This window comes from Corticium candelabrum, chromosome 13 (assembly GCF_963422355.1).
Source record: "Corticium candelabrum chromosome 13, ooCorCand1.1, whole genome shotgun sequence".
Classification (NCBI taxonomy): Eukaryota; Metazoa; Porifera; class Homoscleromorpha; order Homosclerophorida; family Plakinidae; genus Corticium; species Corticium candelabrum.
The window spans coordinates 1,913,873-1,931,389 of record NC_085097.1 but is presented as its reverse complement, the minus strand read 5'-3'; the positions used below and the strand labels follow the sequence as shown (position 1 = coordinate 1,931,389).

General features: G+C 39.5%; 1 long non-coding RNA gene across 1 annotated transcript; it reads left to right on the top strand.

Annotated features, from left to right (window-relative positions):
• Positions 1 to 3,569: 3,569 nt before the first annotated feature.
• On the top strand, positions 3,570 to 6,903 carry LOC134189154 (uncharacterized). Its single transcript, XR_009971448.1, has 3 exons — positions 3,570 to 4,016; positions 6,265 to 6,371; positions 6,496 to 6,903. It is a non-coding gene; the product is annotated as an uncharacterized LOC134189154 (long non-coding RNA).
• Positions 6,904 to 17,517: the final 10,614 nt, after the last annotated feature.

Below are 17,517 nucleotides of genomic sequence, written 5' to 3'. Positions count from 1 at the left end.
GAGAACGAAAGAGCATGATGACTATGGAACGAAGCAAGTTTAATTATATTTAATTCCAATATTAATTTACACTGATAGTTTGGTGGCCTCCAACACTCTAATGGTTTGGAGTGCTTCTGTCTAAAAACAGTTTTATCTTCCGGAAATCTTTTACAAATTTTTAAGACTGGAAAACTGGTCTATAAGAGCACAAATTAATGGCTGCTCTTCATATAGTTGTAGAGCTAATTGGCAAAGCCTATGTTGACAAGCTGAGTACTTGTGTGTGGATTTAGGGTCACTAGTGTTTACCGTTTTTCATCTAGAGTAAGAAATGCTTCAAATTGTAGTCCTATTGACTAGCCCACCTACCCAAGCGTGACACAAACTTTGACTTGTTACTACAGCAGCAACGGCAGTCAGATGCTTGTTTAGTCTTTTTCCATTAGTGAAATGAAAGGTAGGAAGGAGACTAAAACAAAATCGTAAGCCAGACTTTTTGAGGAGAAACAACAAAATTTGATGTATCTAATTGAGTCGTAGCCAGCCTTTCTCCTTAATTGTTAAGGGCTGGCTACGTGAAACTACTCAAGTATCGCCCTACCCATGGCTTAGTTCCTAAAGCGCGGTATGGGGCCTTGCTCGATGACTGACATCTAAAGGTGCTAATTGGCGGATGTATTTGATCAACTGCAATGTTGTAACGCTACGCGTACGTTGCATCCTAGGTTTATCAAGCTTTGATTACTGTCTATCCTTTTTTCTGTCCAATTCATTGAACTCTTTTCTCAGTTCATTTCCTTGGATTGCTAGAGGCGACTCCGATATTCAGTTGCCGTAGCACGTAGATATTGCGACTAAAAGTGCCAATAAACTCTCTGCTATCCACCTTGAGTCTAGTCAGAGCCAACGAAGAGCATGAGAAGAGGGCTGGACATGTTGACGTACCGGCACGTGGGGTTGTGCGATAGCTAGCTCGTGAAAGCATGAAAAGACAACATTACATCGACTGGCACGATTATTAGCACCAGCAATAGCAATGTACGGATGCTCTGCATTAATATGGTGCGTCTGTTGGTCCCTTGGTCAGTGCGTCGATCCACAGAGGTATTACTAGTACCGTGAGTAGGAAATTCTATCACATTTTGACAACCGTGTATGTACACTCGTGTACATCTAGCTAGACAAACCAACTGGATGTAAACTCGAGCAGGCGCCAGTCTCTCTCCGCCTTCGCTACCACGTGGATATGAGAAGGAGATTAGAGATCAGAGTATGTTCTAGCCTCAACGTCTAGCTAGACTCTTGACTGTGCTGCATTCTAGGTCCGTAGGAAGCACAGCAGGGGGCCCGCCGGAGGGACACGTGCCTCTTCACTATTTTGTCTAAGTTTGATTTTGGCCAAGATGTATGCAACTCCAGCTGTGTACCTGTCGAGTGACCTGTTAATATTTAGGGATGAGTGACATAGAAATTAATACCAGTGACATGACATATACTGAACTAACACTAACTATAACTATAGTGGTAATGTTGCAAGGTTTACTGTTTTTGCTGTGTAGCAGCATGCATCTAGATGAACACATTTAACCTTTTTGCCCCCTAGGCATGTGTGCCCTCTTAACCAACTAGCACGCCTATCTATAGAATTCTAAGTTTGTCCAAACACAAACTAGTCAATTAATGCACATCCTTTTAAGTAAAGATGTGGACGTCCTGGGTACACGAGGCTACACACCACAAGAACATCCAAAATGGCTGACGGGGAACAAGTTCCGGCTGCGAAGAAACTCAAACAGAGTAACGGTGTACGCTTACAGCGTTTGGCATGTTTTCCAATTATTTCTTTTCAATTAATTTCCTTGCTAATTAAATAATTTACCTAAATGAAGTTATTGCAGTGACACACGCTTAGCTAAGGTCGACACACGTTACTTTCAAATTATTTAAAATATGCCGTTACGCTATACCGCGCATTGAAGTTGCCCCCCAACTTGGATGCTAGTCCTACACTTCTGGAGTGTGGATAGTTTCAACCTAGAGACCGGACAGTACAGTAAGCAAGACGTCATCTGGATCAAATTGATAGATTGATGCTCTATTTTCAATGCTTCTGGTCTACCAATAGAAGCTCATTGTTTGAGGGACGGATTTATAAAATAATATCATTTTTCTAGCGTGTGGCAGCCTAGTGGCATAGATAAATTTGGCTATTTGTATTCTATAGCAATTATTAATTACGAATTTAGCCATTAAAGAAATTTACAATATTTAATATCAATGATTTATAATTTATATTATATTATCATTTTTGACCCCAAAGTGCCATAATTTGATCCCATTGTCAAATTGGATCAATCTACCGGTGATTTCGTACCCTCTGTGATCCAGATGTACTACCCTAGAGGGTAGAAATTATCAAAACAATTACGTTCTGAGGCAACAGTGTCGGAGTTCGAAGGAGCAGCTGCATGCCTCCTCAACTTCGCACATTTTTTGTTTTTGTAAACTAAAAGTACGACATCCAAGACTCTGATAGTTCATGTACTGTACTCTGAGGTTTTTCATGCCCAGCCTTTCAACATACAAGTCTCTTGTCTACCGCTGACAATTGTATAGGCAGGCGAGTTTTTTCAAATGTTGCACATGAGAGGCTATCATTGGGTTGCGATGACAATTGCATATGCAAACAGGAGTTTCCACTGCTTAGGAAGACTTGTTTACATATTGGTATACTTATAGTGTTCTGTGTTTGTATAAGACTTCTGGAATTTCTTTTTCACATATTTATAGTCCAACTTCCATTTGTTGTTAATTAATTGATATAAAGTTTTCTGTAAGCTCTATTACTGGACGAATAGCAGTAATCTACTCTCGGAGGTAGCACATCACCGATGATTCGTTACACCCTGCCTTAGCACTTCTTACTGTAACAACACTTCAGTAGATGCATGATTGTGTGCGTGTGGTGTGGTGTGTGTGTGTGTGTGTGTGTGTGTGTGTGTGCGTGCGTGCGTGCGTGCGTGCGTGTGTGTGTGTGTGTGTGTGTGTGTGTGTGTGTGTGTGTGTCAGTCTGTTACCACTCTATAGCTAGCTGCCTAAGCTTGCACGGTAGATCTTAACGACCAAAGAGCTTGTATTGGTATAGGTATAAAGAGTAATTTATGATTCGTGGATTTGCACGATAAAGTGTCATTTTTGACTTATATTTAAATGGTAATTTCCTGATGCGCATGCGCAGTGTAAGGTTACCTTAGGCTGCACCGTGTGTTTGTTCTACAGAACTTTGAACTGAGCCATTAAAGTCGTGCCCAGCTAACTGCGCACGGAGGCATCACGCGTGGCACGTACATTTCGCGCTTACTTTTCCACGGGATTCCAGCGTGTCTAGATTTAAATGTCATTCATGTTTCAAAGAGAACGTTTTATATTTATTTCTGTCGCATTTAAATTTGAACATTGTGCCAAAACGTTTATTACATCATTAGTTTAGCTAGCCTAGCGCCATGATAGGATTCACATGACTTCTAGAGCTGATTAGATCTAGGGAGTGTAAGCTGATCACGCGAGATCAAAATTTGGGGCTTGGATTGCTGACAGTGTTCGTCACACTGTTGTAGCTAGGCTTTTGCGAAAGGGTTGAACTCCACGTACGTCTCACTCGTATTTCTATTTCGTACGTTTGATCCAACATGTCGTCCGAGCCAAAGAACGACTGGCAACGATATGTTACGCCCAAGTTGCCGGAGCTTGTAGATAAGCTAAAGCCATCGTCGCTTCTGGAAGAATTACTTGCTTGTGGCCTTCTAACAGCTGAAGAATGCAGTTTTCTGAGACATGGTTGTTCGACGGAGGAGGACCGCTCTCGAACCCTGCTGTATGACATTTTGCCGCGCAAGGAAAGCGATGTTTTCAGTCGCTTTTGTCAGGCTGTTCGAAATGTGAAAGGGCAGGAGCACATCGTGACAGAAGTTTTGCAAGTGGAAATCATGACGAAGTCTTCTAGTGAAAAATAGAGAAAACGCCACAACAGAAAGGTATATATATATATATTTGTTTATATGGGTATACTAATGAATCGACAATGGAAGCATCCGTTGCGGGTGCGGATTTAGAATTTACCTACAGGGGGCCCAATTTAGGAATAGAATAGTGACACGTACCCACATTCTAAAATAGCAGTTATGAACATACTTGAGCACTAAACACACCTACATGTCACTGATGTGATTGCATGATCTTGTTTCCAGTGACTAGGAGAATTACACTATTTTAATGTTACACATGCAGTTGTCACTCGCGTGCTTGTACTATAACCAAGAACAGTAGCATCGCTAGCCTACGCATTGATCTGAAGAGGATATGTCTCCCTAATATTAGTAGGTGTGGTCTTCTAAATAGACAAGGTCTTAAAAGTTAACCCAGCAGTTGGCCTCCCCAAATTTCGAGGTCCAGTGACGCCCCGTCAGAAACTGTATTCTACTCAATATTACTGGCTCAATTGGTTAGAGAGTGAGTTTGGAGAATGTAACATCCGGGACCTTGCAAGATTGCAAGTTCAAGTCACAGTGATGGCGAGTTATGGCATAATTTCTTAGGGCAAGGAACTTACACACAATTGCCTTTCTCGACTCAGGAGTACAAATGAGTACCTGGTCTTGACTGTGGCAAAAGCCTTCTACTGCAACAAAGTCCATCAACCACTGGGAACTTTGGGTGCCCACACCACAGTTGGCGTCGCAGTCGGTGCTCCTGCGAGCACATGGCCAGGCTCCAGGAGACTGCTTAGCACGGCCCATAACTCCTACTTGCACAGGAACCCAGCCATCTGGCTGAGGGAATTAGCTTATAATTAATTAACGGCAGCTCCTTATCCATTTGCCATTTCCTTTTGCTACAAGTCAGTCGCTACACCATCTGCCGTTGAATGAAATGTATCTGCAGTAGTATCAAGGTCAATATCAGACTCCTAGTCAGTAGTGCGCACGTCATGGTGCTTCTGATTGACACGCCTACATAGATTTAGGAATGCTCTAGGCTTGTTCCCCCATATATGCTACGCAATGAAATTATGTTTGGCGTTTGCAATTGTGTCGAGGAGCTGCTTACAAACACATTAACGCCAAACATAGACTGGTTTGCAATGTGTAAACAGGTCCGTAAGCTAGGGAGTTGGGGTGTGTGTGAAGAAACGGAGAACCGCTTGCTCAGCTGTGTAGGCCCGCTTTCGATCCCATGTACTGGATGGCGTGTATAGTACGCAATGTTCTATCAAATTAGTATTAATATATGCAAACCTTTTTCTCTTTTTATGCACCCTACATTTCTCTTAATTTTAACTTCTAGTTTATATTATCTAAATTTCAAAAGACTAATATATCACGTAAAGTGTTTGTGACGTCATTGGTCTATTTTGGTACGCACCCCACTTCTAAAGCCAAGGTACGACCATGGTAAGTGGCAAAAGAAGAATTATATTGACTTGTTTGATTTGTCTCTTTGCTATCTGGCTTCTTTTGGTGCTATTGCTGTTGCTAAGCAAATCAACTCCACTCCAATACATAGATGGTAAACTGGAGATAAGTGCATTCTGGCTAGACTAGTGCTTGTGAAATGCTAAACAGATGAATTTACTCAGGTGTTTAGCACGGTTCCAATTTAACGTTCTCTGTAAATTGTGCTGCATTAGCAAGCATTATGTTACTACTATGCTCGGCAATTACATACTAGCTGCCAATGACTGCCACCAAAGCACAAGCGGTAGACTTCTCCAGTTCTGGTACTTTATCCCCTGCCATCTCCTCAACACTACGTTTCTGATGTAACGAGGGTGGATTCACTGATAACAGCAGCATGCTATTCAAAGCATTATATTTAGGAACAGACAATAATGTGAATTATTTACAAGAACTCTTGTTACCCACTTCGAATTTTGACATGTTTGGCTAAAGTGTTTGTTGAAAAGATTAAAACGATTCAAACATATGGCTGGTTTGCTTTGATACGCATATGTGTATAGCTTATACATAATTGTGTAGTCTTATCTTTTGGTTTTCTTACGCAAAATTGTTAATAAATTTTGTGTTACCAGACAAACACATCTTTAACCGCGAGCACGAAGGTATCTTGTATTTGCTTTACTGACATTGGCTATTGCGTACCGTAGTGTGAATCTCCATAGTTGTTACTAGGCCTATACAATTTGTGTTGTCGCAAAATTTGGTGGTTGGTTTTAGACGTAATTTCTTCGATTATACGTATGTTGATGTTTATTATTCTTTATAGAACTTTTCGCCGTTCAGTTTGGCCCTTCTGCAATTGGAACATTGTCCAGCTACAGACTAGACGAAATGAACATACAGGCTATCGTTTCAGACTTGCAGTTACTTGAGGTAGATACTGTCATGAATTTCAGCTTATTAATTGTAAGGAAGTACTGCTTTTGATAATTACATATCTAGATTAAGACTAATTGACAGCAACGTGTATACGTTTTAATTTTACTGTTTATTGTAGATTGGCAAGGCTGTCAGAAAGAAATGGTATGAGATTGGTATTCGTCTTGGAGTAAAGGACGGAGATTTGTCTGATTGTGAAGACCGTTATTTGAATAATGCTGATCGTATTAGAAGTGTCTTCTCACTCTGGAAGCAGCGAGTGAGCAAACCAACAATTGCAATACTCTTGGAAGCATGCAAAAAAGCAGGTGTTGGAGGAGAAGCAACGAGAGCATTGGAAGATTCAAAAGCACAATGATCAAATTTAGAGTTAATCCAGAATTAATTAATCTTAATTAGTTTACGTACAGTCAATATGTAGATATTTGGCTGCACTCGATCGGATTTTTGTGCGTTTCTTTGTTTGTCTATCCATCTATCTGTTTTTCACATATATTTCAGACATGAAATAGGATACAAAAGCAACAACCGCTAATTACTTGTGTCTATGAAGTGTTTCTAAAACAACTGCATGCTATCTAAAGGACTTAGATGTCCGGCTGATTAAGAGAAACTCGTGTTTCTAAAAAGGGCAAGCCCGACAATGTACACTCACTGCCCAAGAACTCTAGCCAACTACAAGCAACTATATGCATGGAACACTATCGACGATCTTATCCAAGGCTGGTGAGGTCAGACATGCACGTACACCCAACTGCTGAACGTATCGTGTTCATTTGACCAACACTCGTCGACCCTGTTTTCTTATCACCTTCTCGATGCGAAACACGTCTTGGGTCTTTTTGTCTAGCTCGCAGAAGGAGCCCTCTATAGTCTTTCCGTTCTAGTCTTTGATCTTGTAGGTCACCGAGTTGGTGTTCTGTGTTTCGACGATCTCGCAACTTCTTCGGTCCTAGCCTCGTACCAGACCTTCTCGCGCCGTCGTGCCCGGTTCCCGTCTAACTCGTACGACAACGCCGGAGTCCGATTAAACCTTCTACCACCCCCGCTTTACCTTCGATTTTATTGTAGGTCGAATACCTGTGAATACTATTTTCTTTAACCAGCGATCCATGGTTTTATTGTAAAACTCACCACCACGAAACCTAGGTTTCTTGTGAATTGCTTCTAAAGCTTCTACGATTCCTCTATCCGTTTTATCGTGTAGAGGAATCGACCACGCGTACTTGCTACACACGTCCATGACGTTGAGTTGACTCCGTCGTTAAATTGTATTATGAGAAAGACAGCATATTGACTAAATTTGCAGAGCACGTATCGTCCACATCTCTCACGATCACGCGACTTTTCAAAAATCGACGTTTGATGGGTCTATGGAGTTCTTCGGTGAGTTGATCACAGATGACCTAGCCACTTACTTTAATTAACTAAGCTAGTGCAGGCATGGCGGACTTTGAGATTGCACGAAGCACAACGCACTCTAGCTAGAGTACATCAGAGCATGCAAAAACTCATGCCTTCGTGTTTTGAGCCAATTTAGAAAAACAGTGACTAGACTGCCCTAGGGAGTTGCTACGACACTGGCGCTACGGCAGAAGGCGAGGCGATGGACCAACTGTTTCAAGGTATTTAGAGAAGTCTGATTCTGACTCTGAACGTATATTCACATGACGTCAACAACCCCTTACAGTAGAGCCGTCATATTGGTGCATGTACATGCAGTCGCGAGTTAGCGCAATGGGAGACAGGTTCAACTTCTGCTCACGCTCTGGTCGCTAACGATCGCACATATTCAGACAGGTTGCTGACTTTATTACTAGGCCATTCAAAGTTGAAGGGAAAGAATGTGAAAGCTAGTGCAATCGGCTCTTCTCCATTTGCGTGCACATGCAGCCAGACTCACAATTGATTCCTGATGAGGCATGTTGTGTTGCAGCTGAACACAAACAGCTAGAAACTTTGTCATTTTAGGTGCAGACCGATGCGGCTGCAACTGCACATCAAAATGCACAGAAGTTCAAGACCATGCAGCTAACGAGAGCATGCATCCCAGGAAATTGCCAGCCTCAAGGAAGTGGTAGTGATGCCATTCAGTGAGATGATTTTACACGGAAATGCAGCATATGTAAGATTTTATGATGGACAGTTGTGGTCAAATTGATATAGTGTTTGGTTTGGCTCAACCTTATGCAGAAAGAGACAGTTGCATATCGTGATGATTGTGCCAAAGCTTCGCTTGAAGAATTAATAGTCCTCTGGATCTTGCACGTATAGAATATCATATTAGATTTGGATTTTCACAACCAACTCTGGCAACTGACTGTGAGCTTTGTTGCAGTTGTTATCGATTACTTCGAGATCTTCATTGAGAAACCAACTATAATCTCCTATCAAGTACATGCACGTGTAAGGACTGAGACGCTGTCAACGCACACAACTCTAGGACTAAGTCGACTAGCAAACCAACGACAACTGTTCTTAGAGACAACAACTGAGTAGAATGCTGTCCGAGTATCTAGTTACCTAGTGCACACTACGATTACGTTATCTTATGAGTCATAGCCTAGGAGTTAGTTTCCAGGTCGAATTGTGGGAGTCAGTTTCCGGGTCGTCTGATTCAGCTTCCGCTTGCGTCAATATCCGTTTGGGTGATCCCGTTACGTCATTGTAGCCATTACACACGCAAAATGGAAGTTACGTTAGAATCACACACCCTCCCAAAGTGTAAATATTATTAGCTAATGCCTCACAAATCAAATTGCCTGAAAACAAAATCTCCAAAATTGTGCAAAATTTTTTCGATCTCATACAATTTCTCTCAATAGAATTTTTGCACGATAAGCCTGACTTTGAAAATTGAATTATTTACAGGTGCAAAGTCCGATTTTTTACCGCCTAGCTGCATGAATAGTGTAGTAATGCTTCCATTTTATACGTTACTAATTAACATAAATAACGGTCAGGGTTGTGCATAAATCATTAATTACACAAACAAATAATTAACATCCGGCTTGTTTATTTACTGGTAAATTCCCCCTAGCTGAGTCACGTTTCAACTTCCGCAGCACCTGCCTATATCAGTACATGAGCTGTGAGTGTGCTTGCAGTAGATCATTCGTGTTCGTCGCTATTCAGAGTCTGGTTCGAATCGATTTTGGGACAAGGTGCAAACAGGACATCAATTGTTTCAAAAAGGAGTCGCGCAGGTATATATATATATATATATATATATATATATATATATATATATATATATATATATATATAACTATATAGATATATCTATTTCTTACTGGACGTTACTCGTAAGCTAGATACTACTAGAATCTTTTTGTCTAATTAATTCTTTATTTATGTAAAGAAATTGATCCAGCGATTTACTGACTATATCTATAACTCCTAGGGATGACAGGAAATATCACGGAGTCTTCGTTTGTTTTCGTTTTCTCGTGGTCCTCGTGGCTTTCGTTTCCTCATGGCTTCAGGTTTCTCTGCCACGTTCCGTATGTGTTTGGGCGTTTTCCAAAAATCTGATCTAGACGGCGTTTAATCACTTTCTTTCATCGCCATGGCGTTTGTAGAAGAACATAAGGCATACAGCGAATCAATAGCATGTAAATAGTTCTGTTGTACTAACACTGAGCATGCGCAGCACGGCTAGGAACTTTGAAAACTCAGACTATGTTCTGGAACGTCAAGAATGTAGTCTAACTCCGCATTTTCAAGTCTCTTGTTCTCACCAGTATTTAAAAATTGTGTCAAACATAAACATTTGGTGTTTCATTTAATTCTTCTCAGTTACCGTGGTAACAACTATACTTTGTCTAGCAAATAGATGTCAACCCAATTACCATATGTAGTGGCTATTGTGTAAATGCACTGGGTTCACAGCTGCGCAGTCCAACGTATAGACTGTAATACTAATGGAAACTGCGCATTACCGCTTGCTTCCGCTGACTGGCTTTGTGCATTTAAAACTTATAAATGTAGACACGACATTTCTTTCAATTTGTAAGCCTAGAGCAATATTTACAATAAGTTTTATAAAATGAGTTTAAGGAGCTATAAAACTAAAATTACTCATTACTCATGGATAGTATTAATAATAATTTGGTGCGTTGTGTTTAGCGTTGAAATCCGAAATTGTCCTGCGACATGAATTCAAGAAAGTTTTGGATTTTCTCTTTCTTTCTGGTGGTACCGACTGAAGTAATAATCAAATTCGAAATTGACATTGATTATTTTAAATGTCACTAATTTTGTGGCCACATTATATCGCACAATTAACTTTCTAAACCTTACTTTTTCGAGCCTATACTCACGTGTTACAAAAGTACATTTTATATTCTGTGAAACCATGATTGTCGCATATTTGAGCATTGACTGCTGTTGTTGTATTAATGCTACGTATACAACGTTTACTGTTATGTAGTACACGTATCTGGCAAATTGATTTTCTTAAAAGGTTAGCGCTAATGATTATATATTCTATTAAACCCAAAAATTACTGAATGAAATTTCCAATAGAGTCCGAGTCCAGTGTTTTAATGTTATGTGCAACAGCAGATCACCATTTTCTTGAATGTTTCTCTTTCTTAATGTCAAAAATATTACTTTGGATCGTTTTTCGGCTTTATCCTTAAATTTCAGGAACAATTATTTTATAGATTTACAGCAACCTTGGCTGGAGAAAGGAAAGGCAAAAATTAATTTTAACAACGCCTATATCATAATTGGCGATGGTTTATCTCGTTTTTCTAGATTTGCTTTGTAAAATCTGAAAGCACTTCAATGTAGACCAATTTTTGCGCATTTTAGTATGCCGTTTAAGAAAAGGTTTACATTTTTTTCTTCTCTTTTTTTCCGGAGGTGTAGAAATCGAGCCACACCTAAACCAGGACCATCTCTACATTCTGCGTACTTGCTGTATACCACTGTACCGTACCCCATGATTTACGCAAAGCGCGGATTAGGACAATCCATGAATTGCCTTTACAAACCATAGATCGACAATACAAACCATGCACACCTAAACCCTAACAGTAACCCTAACTTTATCCTTAACCCATAGCTCTAACCCTAACCCTAACTCGTAACCCTCATCCATACGACATTAACCCTAATCCTAACCCTAGCGAATCCTACCTCTAATCCTAAAATTACCCGGAAAGACAAAACATTCATGGTTTGTCCCTATCCAAGGTTTGCGCACAACATGTATATGACTTAGTAAACCGTCCAAAGGATGAATAATTTACACACAAGCAACGCAATCTAAACCACACAAATCTAGCTACTGTATACAGCTATCAATTATTTTAGTATATTTTTATTTAATAGTAAATTTTGCTTTGCCAATATATACAGTGGATAAAACTTAGAACAACTAAATCTGTGTATTTTGTAGTAATTATATTAATTAACTTGACAAAATATATTATCGTATTTCTTTTTGTAGCAATTATGTCTGTCTAACAGAACTGAAGAATGCGATCTAGACTTGCTGTGCAATGTTTGTGTCGAAAACAAGAACGTCACAATGAAAGAAATAGGAAACAGCTCTATAAACGAAACAGATGACGAATGGATCAGATTTTGTGATGACTCTTGTAGAAAGATCGCAACGCAACAACAGCTTTCGGAGAGCAATTGCAGCCAAATCTTGCAAAACAATTGCTTTAGAACTAGGTAGGTGTCATCGCTTCATATGATCTGTGTTACATCATTCTATATTATGCTAATTGTTTTAAGAACTAAGACGGTACCTAGCAGTGCTCTGTCCATTGGAATCGTTATTGGAATTGCGTTTGGAGCATTTGCACTGCTTGTGTTGCTAGCGACATTTTGCTGCTACTGCTACTGCATACGGTAAGTACTTCACTCATTATCTTTGTACCCCAGGTTTGGTGCGAGGTCGAGAAAGAGTGTACTTAGAGCCATCTCTATACATGGCTATAGGCGTACTATACGGCTCTGGGCGTACCGTATGCCTCGGGTACCAGACCGCTTCTAATGTGATGAGAGGGCGGGCAAGATGGCGAAAAGATAAACGAGCGTTGGGACTTTTCTATAGTTGTCATTCAAAAGTTGATGTAAACACTTGTTTATTTAAAGGGTTTCAGGGCCACACGCGATCTACTTACAATAATTGGAGAACAATATTATATTGCAGTTATTACATTGCAGTTGTTCGTGATAATTAAGACTTCGTGATCGATAAAAGGTGTTCTTCAAATAATATGTTTTTACGGTATGCATGCAGGGGCTGGCTTAGCGTGATCTCTAGAAATAGGGGGCTAAACTTGACGATTCTACTGGACATGCCTAATTCTTATTGACTTCAAATTAACTGATAGACAATTGTACTTAATTAATAAGTTATTTACTCCATACATGCACATGTGCCCAGACCCACAGTAAACATAGCTAGGTACGTTCCTGCACGTTTGAAAACGTCTGGTTGAAACATGTCTACTATAATTATAATGCAAAGTGACTAATGTACGGACGTCCGCTAGAAGAACTGACAAAGACAAGGCGAGGCAAACTGGCATATTTAAATGCATAAAACTTGCTATTGCGAGTAAGGTAGACCGTTTATACGCTTGTGTTTAGTCACTGTCTGCTTCACACTCAATTACTATTATGTATATTATTTTTATTATGTATATTACGTAGCGTAATGTTACACATATACCGTTAGGTATGGTGCGTACCTGGGAGATTGACGGTTGTGTTAAAGGTTTTTATAGCAAAAGAAAACAAATATAAATACAAATAGATTCAAATTTATACTATATGGAGATGTGATTCACACGTGAAGCCTTGGTATCCCGATATATGATTATAAAGAGCATTTCGAGACATGACGTATTTAATAAAAGTTTGTTGAGACCACGCCTACAAATAGTAATCGAGGGCTATAGCACGATGTCATGCTAGTAACGTCTCTGTGCAGTCTACAAAGTCTCGCAAGAATTTGCGGCATTCAAAGCGTGACACAAACACTTTGTTTGAAAACTGCATCTTATGCTCCAACCACTATTTGCGCTAGTGCTGAAACAGATTTCGACAGGTTTTCACTATTCATGCGTGGTTTCTGCCATGGCAAGATCTTTTCTTTCGCCAGTCGCCTGAAGCAATTGGAGAAAAAGGACTGAAATGGATGAAATGTGTCAATAATTAAAATCCAAACATTTGCTCTGATTACTGCATAAACATGTAGGAATGGTCTCTCAAACAGCGACAATACAAATTGATTGGATGTTTTTTGGTCTACCTGTCTGGTGCATGGATGTTTTCTACATTCGTACTAATCGATGAAAACACCGGGGGCTGGGGTAGGCTATAGCCCCACATTTTGGGCGTGTCATATCGGTTCAGGCAGAACTATAATTTTAAATTACTAAACAGTGACAGTCCGCTTAATCTCAGAGTAGTATGTTGACAATCGACGACGACGTTAACTATATTTCTGTGACAATACACATTATTTCAGGATGATAAAACCAGTGTCGAGAAGTCGTGGACACTTAAAATGCGCATGACCATCACTTATTTGAGACGTCGCTATCCGGCAATGGCAGAGTCAAAGAAGACCTCATCAAAAAGGCATGCAGGGGCCTATTCATCAGTTATTTTTAAGTAAGTGTAGATAATTACGGTCGACAACCCGATTGACCGGAGAATGGAATCTCCTGCGGCTCCGCTACCTAATGATTTGCTTGCACTCCACGGTACTTTCTCCACAGGTTTATTCTATCTATTAATTAGAAAACTATAGCTAGACCTATACTGATCGCTAGATTACGAAATACTAAATTGGTCAACGTCGTTTGCACTGAATTGGTCTTCTAGATTCTATTGGCATCGAGATGCCATTTAATTTTGTCGATCGCAGCGAGCTATGAAAACCTTTTTGGCACTGACGGTAACGGTGTTTCCACTCCTTTATACGCACACTGACGGTACTCAGTCCCCCAGTCTATTTATAACCTGAAATTGATATTATTTACTTAGATGTCTACAAACTGCGGTCTCGGAAAGTAGAAAACGGGCGTGGTTTTCTGGTTGAAAAATGGGCGTGGTTTGTGGTCTAATTTGCCATCCCCTAAACTGGACCACAATACGCCGGTGCGCCGATTTACTCATAATACAAGCAAATATATGTATAAACAAGATTTGACCAATTTTCGCATGATAAGATTGTCTAATAGTGTTTTTAGGTTTTACCTAAATGTCACAATCATAAAATGGAAACGGGTATTTAATTAACTGGGTTTACGAGTCGTAAAGTGACTCCGTCCATTGCACCAATGACAAGCGGCGGGATTGAGACAAACGACAAAGCAAACGGCGTCATATTGCCACCTTTTTATATTTCTATTGGGATGATCATTCTTTTTCCGGCTGTTTCACTTTGTCATTCCCGCCAGCTTATTCGCAGAAAGCGGTCCGGCTAACCTGAATCTGTAAGGGTAAATTACTAATGTATGCGAAAGTGACATTGTCTAGAACTTTGAGTCGATTTAAGTAGAAATATAGTAATGACTCAGACAGCTAAAGAATGAAACGCTTTTAATATTCCAAATTTTCTATTGTATAGACATTGCTGTACTGCGAGAAAGACGTATGCGTCCTTGTAACGATCGCGGTTGAACACGAAAGATCAAAGTTTCATGCAGTTCTCGTTTGACCCCATCCTTGCAAAATGCTTACGATAATTGCAAATTGCTTTCATTAAACCAAACGGTAAATATTTTTGCTAATCATTTTCTAAAATTGCTTTACTGCTACTTAAAGGAGCATTCCAGAGATCTACGCTAGCTGCTGGCTTCGCCTATCGCTCGGTAATGGGAAATCTATACTAACCAAGTTGCGTATCTGGGCGCTATCTCAGAGCAAACCCGACAGATGTACGTTAAGAACGTTTAAAATATAAAAACTGACGGGCCGTTTCAAGAATTTCGTCCGCCAAGTGAAGCGGTTTTTTGCGCGCCATTAGACCACGTGAGCCTTACTGACGTAATCACGTTCCCGGAAATGTTCTCTCTGTTGTTTCGGTCAATCCAACAACAGTGGAAACCGTCGTGCTACTTTCAGACTGTCTACGACTGACCTACTTTTCGTGCGATTTCTGTCCGGCAACATTCGAGAGAATTGGCGTTTTGTGAGATTCTTTGGCGCTAGAGGCAGTGGACGCTGTCGTCGATCGTGTTCTAACAGCTTAAGAAGCACTCATTCCTACGCAGGAACACTTTCCGCGAACTCTATCACTGGACCGGACATCGCTATTTCGGCTGCGCAGTACGCTGCGCACTAAAGCTGGGCAGTTCTCCGGAATGCTCCTTAATTCGGTAAAATGCAATATAGTTGTGTCTAGAGTAAGAACACAGAAATTGTTGCACCAATTGATATCGTTTACATTAGCTTGCGCGCAGCTTCAATTAAAGTTCTAGGTAGTTGCATGATTGTTGTATGACAAACTCTATTTGATGAAACGTTGTTTGTGTTTAGCTTTCGGTCTGTACGTACTACACAACATGCTGCATATGATGTGCGATTACAACGTATCGGTAAGATAAACTATATTTTGCAAAAATTACACCTTTTCCTCTGTATGATTTTATTGCATGTGTCCAATCCTCTAAGCAATACAATTGTCGTTGTATAAACTGTTGTACTAATAGTATATTATGATCTCTATGGTAATCGAAAAAGAGCAAGTGCAAAAACTCCAGTTAACATGTTGGTATTTTGCCGCCGAATGTTTATATTATTATTCGATTGTTTAAAAAGATTATTTCCTTTGTCATACAAAATGGCTATCTCTCGTTTTCAATACACTTTAAAACGAAAGTATAAACAACGCCGACAAACAAAATTATTAACAACACCGACAAAATGCGCTCTAAAATTCAAACGAAAATTTTAGTTGTCACGTGTTGCTGCTGATGTCAATTGTAAGCAAATTGAACGAGTTAGCAAATTGTTAATTACAACATCCTAGTTTCATAATTTTACGATTATTCCACGGTAGTCTATCGTTTTGCACATTTCGATGGCAGCAAAACTATTATGTAGAAATACATGTTTGCATACATACTATATCGTAATGAAGTCATATGCATTAGCGTACAAAGATCTTTATTACTTCGTTAATCTAAAAAATTTGAACCGAAGAAGAAGTTGTTATATTTATTTATGCTAGGCGAAGTATATTCTGCAAACAAACAAATGTTTCTTTTAAGATTAATGTACACATCTAATTGTGGTTGTTTGCTTGCTGTTGAATTATTTTAGCCTCTAATTATTTAGGACGATCTGCTGACATAAGCTATGCAGTGAATACAGATAAAAATGTTTAATGTCACAAGTAATGTTGTATATGTATACATGTAACATTATATAGTTTTAAATTAACGTAGTTTTAACAATTTTTTGGTTTATGTAGGAGCAAATTTTGTTTTTGACCGACCTCCTCCTTCCCAACCACATCCAACAGCTATTACAATTTTTCAGAATTGTGGTGGTGTGCAAGGAGTTGGTGAATCTAAAGATAACAAGTCCTGATCGCATTCCACCATCATTGATCAAGAAAATTCTTAACTACTGCATTTTAATTAAATGTCTTTAGTTATAGCGCACATTAATTTACAGCAGCAAGTTTCACAATATTTTTAATCGTTGAGCAATTTTGTTGCAAACAAACCACTTAGTTAGCTTGTGTCGTCTCTAGACTATAAATATTTGACGTTAACAAACAATTAAAAATAAAGATTTAAACTAGTGGAAACTGCAATGGCCGTCTAACAAATAAAGAACAAGCTTTATTGATAAAGAATATTTGTATCCAATACTGAAGATCATCGGTAATTTGAAATTGACTTTTTGTAAGCAGTATTGATTTATGTCAGTTTACTGAATGTTGCGGTTAATACAATGCCTGCAAACAATTTCATTTAAATTACTGCTTCATGCCTATTACACATCGGTGCGCATATACTCAGCAAAGGCATAGTAATCCAGTGGCAGATCAAGATGGAAAAGGAAGAGGTGCAACTAAAATATTTGAACAATTCAAAAAAGTTTAACTAATGGTGCTAGATAGCATAGTACACATTAATTTCCAATCACTAGA